Source organism: Echinops telfairi, unplaced genomic scaffold (assembly GCF_000313985.2).
Source record: "Echinops telfairi isolate 266 unplaced genomic scaffold, ASM31398v2 ScPeMD7_26;HRSCAF=91, whole genome shotgun sequence".
NCBI lineage: Eukaryota > Metazoa > Chordata > Mammalia > Afrosoricida > Tenrecidae > Echinops > Echinops telfairi.
The window spans coordinates 6,569,744-6,575,743 of record NW_022103923.1 but is presented as its reverse complement, the minus strand read 5'-3'; positions in this window follow the sequence as shown (position 1 = coordinate 6,575,743).

Sequence of the window (6,000 nt, the reverse complement as noted above, 5' to 3'; positions counted from 1 at the left end):
GTTTGAGCCTACAGCTGCTCCACTGTGCCACTCTATCTCCTTGAGGGTCTTCCTCTTTTTCACTGACTTTCTACTCTAACAAGCCGGATGTCCTTCTCCAGGGACTAGTCTCTCCTGATGACAACATGCCCCGAGTATGTAAGACAGTCTCACCGTCCTTGTCTCCAAGGAGCACACTGGCTATCCAAGACAGATGTGTTTACTCTTAAGTAATCCATGATTCTTTCAATATTCTTATATTGGGCTGATTTGATGAGAGAAACAAATCCAGTGACACTGACATGTGTGTAAGAAAGCTTTATATCAAGAAGTAAGTATGTATCAAGAAAACATCCCAACCCAGTCCAACATAAGTCCGTAAGTCCCTCTTCAGGTTCATGCAGCTACATTCAGTGATGCAGAATTCAGGAAGATCACAGGCCAGTGGGTGGAAAGTTTGATGAATCTAAAGTTAGTGGAAACATGGCAAGGCTCTGACAATTCTCAGTGTGGCCAGTCAGCAGGAAGGGAAAAGCTGAGAGAGGGGAATGTGTCCCAGGCCCCACGATGAGAAGGCTACAACCACAACGAGGCACCATCAAACTCTGACCTGATCGACAGGATAGATACCACCCCTACTCTTTTATATATCTTCAAATTAACATAAAATTACATAACTACCACAAATCTTTATTAGCACCACAACTCAAAGTCATCGATCTTCTTTGATCTTCCCTCCTCAATGTCCAACTTTCACATGCATATGAGGTTATTGAAAATACCATGAATTGTATCAGGTACACCTTTGTCCTCAAAGTAATATCCTTGCTCTTCCGTACTTTAAAGAGTTCTTGCACAGATTTACCCACTGCAATGCATCATTTGATCTCTTCCATAACTGCTGCTTCCATGAACATTGATTGTGGATCCAAGCAAGGTAAAATCCCTGACTTCAGCTTTTCTTCATTTATCATATTAACTATTAGTCCAGTTGGATAATTTTGGTTTTCTTTACATTGACTTGTAATCCATAGTGAAGTCTGCAGTTCTTGATCTTCATCAGCAAGTGCATCACATCTTCCTCACTTTCAGCAATCAAGGTTGTGTCATCTGCATGTCTCAGGTTGTTGATAAACCCTCCTCCCATCCTGAGGCCACATTCTTCTTCATATAAGCTAGACGCTCTGCTTATTTGCTTAGCATACAGATTGAATAAGTATGATGAGAAGATAAAACCTTGAAAAACACCTTTTATTATTTTAAACCAGGCAATATTCCCTTGTTCTGTGTGCACAACTGCCTCACAGTCCATGAGCAAGTCCCTAAGAAGCACAATGAAGTGTTCTGAAATCATCATTCTTCTCAAGGTTATACATAGCTTGTTATGATCCGCACAGCCCTTGCATAGTGAATAAAACACAAGTAAACATCTTTCTGGTATTTTCTGCTTTCAACAAGATCCATCTGACATCAGCAATGATAACTCTTGCTCCAGGCCTTCTAAAACCATCCTGAACTTCTGGCAGCTGCCTCTCAATGTACCACTGTAAATATTATTGGATGATCTTCAGCAAAAATTTACTTGCATGTGATACTAGTGGTATTGTTCTATAATTTGAATATTCTGTTGGGTCTCCTTTCTTTAGAATGATTACTAATATGGATCTCTTCCAGTCAGTTGGCCAACTGGCTGTCTTTCAATTTTCCTAGCATAGAAGAGTAAGTGCTTCCAGTGCTTCATCAGCTTGTAGAAACCTTTCTATTGGTATTCCATCAATTATTGGAGCCTTACTTTTGGCTAATGCTTTCATTGCACCTTGCACTTCTTCCACAAGGTCAGCAACTCAAATGACCAGTCACTCCACAGGGGAAACATGAGACTTTCTACTCCTGTAAGGAGTTCAAGTAGCAGGAACCCACGGGGGCCAGTTCCACTCTGTGTTATAGGATCCCTATAAGTAGGAATCAACTCAATGGTGATGAATTTGGTTTTGGTTTTGGTTTATGGAAACTCCTTGGGGCACTACCAGGTAAGCATTAGACTGCTAACTTCATGGTTGGTAGCTCCAACCCACCAGCTGCCCTGTGGAAGAAATATCAGGCGATCTGCTCCCAAAAAAGAATTACAGCCTATGAAACTCAATATAGAGTTGCAATAATTCAAAAACAACATGATCACAATGGTTTTTTTGGGGGGGAGGTGTGCTAATTCACCAGTAGGAGTCCCTGGGTCAAGCAAACAGTTAATTGGATAGCTTACTAACCCAAAGGCTGGAAGTTCAAATTCATCCAGATATGCCATAGAATATTGACTACTTAAAATCAGCCACTGAACCCCCTTATGGAGCACAATGCTACCATGACATACATGGGGTCACCATGATGCAGAGTCAACTTAATGGCATTTTTATTTTGTCATATAGCAGTGATCTGCAGAATGAACTAGAAAGGGCCTGGGGTGTGGTGGGGGAGGGGCAGCGATGGAATGAGTCTTCACAGAGAAGTACTAAGGACATAGCCTTTGGAGTTTCTTAGGTCTTGGTCTTGATCCTGGATCACCAAATACAAATTATGTAATCTTGGGCACATCACTTAATGGGTCAGAGACTCCTTTTTCTCATGCTCATCCTATAAAAGGTGGAGAGTGTTGAGAAAATTGCATAATAACATGTGCTTAAGGCTTCTAAAGCAATAGCTAGCAACTACGAAGCGTGCAGATGGGATAGACATTAAAGGAGGTAGTGGGGAAGAGAAGGGAATGAAAGTAAAGGGACAGATTTTAAAAGCACATTTGATCATATTTGGTAAATTATGATGTTGAGGAAGTGGACTAGATCATAGAGACCCCTTTGACTTTGAGTTTCCATGAGCCGCTACTTCATGAACATGCTAACCAAACAATACCTATCACAAAGCCAATCAAAATATGACTGACTGATCATTTAAGATGTTTCAAGAGTTCTTTCAATTCCCTTCTTCTGTTTTACTATAATGTTGTAACCCGTACTGGTTTAACATCATAGCTTTTCCTGAAAACAGCCTGATAAATAACTGAATTCAATTAGGAGGAGTGAGATGATCATTAATATAGTCTGTGTTGCGCACTTCTTTGGCCAAGGCAAGAGCATAGTGGTAAAGACATACAGTTGATTCTTTAGAGAACTTCAAGTCTCCAATCCCTCAGTAATGGTTGGTAGCCTAATTGTATGTCCAGCCACAACTCTAGTGACACTTTCATAACTATGCAAATACATTGCTTACATCTATTCATTACTGCATAATTTATAACTTTTTAAAATTGGAACAATATAAGTCACAGATTAAATTATGATATCCATAATCTGGATTTCTATATGCCATTATTAAAAAGAACAAAATATGTAAAAATATTCTGATGTTGAATGATCTCCAAGATACATCATTAAGAAAAAGCAACAAGGTATTATTCAACTAGTTTTCAATATTAAATCTATAAAGATGTAAATAAAAATTGTTAGAAGGATATATAAATTGGCTAACAGTGTTATTTCTTTTTTTTTTTTTTTAACAGTGTTATTTCTAAGGAGAGGGATTAAGGCTAAAAAAAAGAAAGTCTACATCGCAGTTTTCACTTTATACTATGCTAGTCTGTTTAAAATATTTAATGTATGGATGTATTAGTTTTATGCTCAAAAGAAAAGTAGTTTCTTAAAAAAAATCCTTATGATTGAAGTGCTGTAGACTGAAAGTATTCCATCAAACGCAACAGTTCAAATTAAAGAGACAGATGTGAATCTGGCCCAAGCCCATGATTGTGTTTGTGTTTTTGATGCTCTTAGGTTGGTGTTTTCCTCTAAAGGCATTGTATTTGATTTTAAATTAGAGATAAGTGAGATATAGTCACAGGATGGGTGTAGTGATTCAGAGTACTGGGATTTCATACCTATTGGCAAACACAGCTTATTGATAGATATCATAAACAAATTTCTTTAAAGATGACTGACTAGTCACACCTACCATAGTAACAATAACAACAATATTAATAATAACATCGGCTACTCTTTGGGTGAGCCCAATATGTGGACAGCGGGGTTCTAGATGATTTACCTCCATTATAGCATTTAATCCTCACAGCACACTTATGAGGCAGGTATTATTAATGTTCTGTTCAAGATAAAGAAAATAACTAACTTCCTAGCTAGAAAATCTCTTATTTTTTCAAAATTTTTTCACTGACAAGTTACTTAAATTATTTTTAGAGATAATGCTTAATTCTTATCATAGCTTTGAAGATTTAAGGCCCCAAGTTCTCTGACATATCAACTTGTTCAAGAGCTCCCCCTTCCAGAAATCCATTTGCCTGGAACCTAGAAGACACACGTCATTTAGGTAGATTATTGAATCCATCTTGGATTGGTTTCTTAAGCTATAAAACGGGAATAGAAATATTCTCTTTATCTATTTCAGAAATTGTTGAAAAGATGAAGTAAGGTACTTATAGGAAAACTACAAGCACGATAGTGGAAAACGGAGGTGTTTGCTGTGCTACTAGAAGCTATGCCACTGGTAGTTCAAATACCTGCAGGGTCACCCATGGTGGACAAGTTTTAGAGGAACTTCCTGACTAAGACATACTAGGAAGAAAGCAAGCTTTGGTGATCCACTTCTAAAAATTGACCACTGAAACTCCTATGGATTACAAAGGACTACTGTTCAATGTAATGCTGAGAGATGAATTCCTAGATTGGAAAATAATCAAAATGCACGGGGGCAGCAATAATGATCAGATAATGAGCAGATCAATGGTCATAACGATGTTGTTAGTTGCCATCAAGCCGTCACTTAAGTCAAAGCAACCCTTATCACCACTGAAAAAACCCTGCCCGGTCATGTGTCATGCCCATGCCATATCCATGACCAGTTAGAGTGTGAATTCTTGTTTTCTCTAGGGTTTTCTTTGACTTATTTTCCTAAATCTATCTCCAAGTCCTTATTCTTAGTGGACTTGAATCTGGAAGCTCCATTGAAACTTGTTCAGTATCATAGCAATACACAAGCCCCTGCTGACAGACAGATGGATAGTGAGTGCGTATGAGGTGAACTGGACAGAATCAAACTCAGGTCCCCCTCATGAAAAATGAGAATTCTACCACTGAACCATAGCTGTCCCCAACAGTGTGTTAGAATTCAGAATATGGTATTATCTTTTCAATTATTGTTTGTGCTATGTTTTAAGGTGTTTTCATAAAGGATGACAGAGTGCATGAAAAGCCCCAAGGGAATGGGTTTGATGGGGATTAGGAGTATGAAGAACATAAGAGTACATAAGATCACCAGGCACTAAATCTAAGGGTCTGTTAAAGGATCTTTTTCAAAGAAAGATATAAACAAGACTCTTTTACACATACAGGATGAGTGCATGTCAATGAGTTTATTCAACTCACTAAGTATTGAAGGATGTCACAATTTGTTCAAAGGAAAACTCAAAGTCCTACCCATACATATAGTCAGATAGGGAACGCTGAAATGAAATTGAAAATAGAAGCAAAACTAGTCAAAAATCAATTGCATTTCAGCAATCACAACTAATTTGCATTAAAAATTTTCATAGTAGATTATGTGAAGATTAACAGAGCAAATTAATTTTCCACTCAATGGCTCTTACACATTTTGTTTCATGTCATTGCTTATAATTCCCATAATAATACAAACAGCCCATGCCTTGAGAAGAAGGGGAATTCCGGAACACTCCATTGTACTCTTTTGGATCTGTACATGGATTAAGAGGCAGTGGAGCAAACAACAAGGTTTAAAATCAGGAAAGGTATGCATCAAGGTTGTATCCTCTCAACGCACTTGTGCAATCTGGATGCTGAGCAAATCATCAGAGAAACAGGATTATATGAAGAAGAATGCTGCATCAGGATGGACGAAGGCTTTTAACAACCTGCAGTATGCAGGGTAGTTGACCTTATTAAATGCATATCTTTTCATATTTCATATTATGGTAACTTTCTTTCAACAATTTTATCTATGTTATTT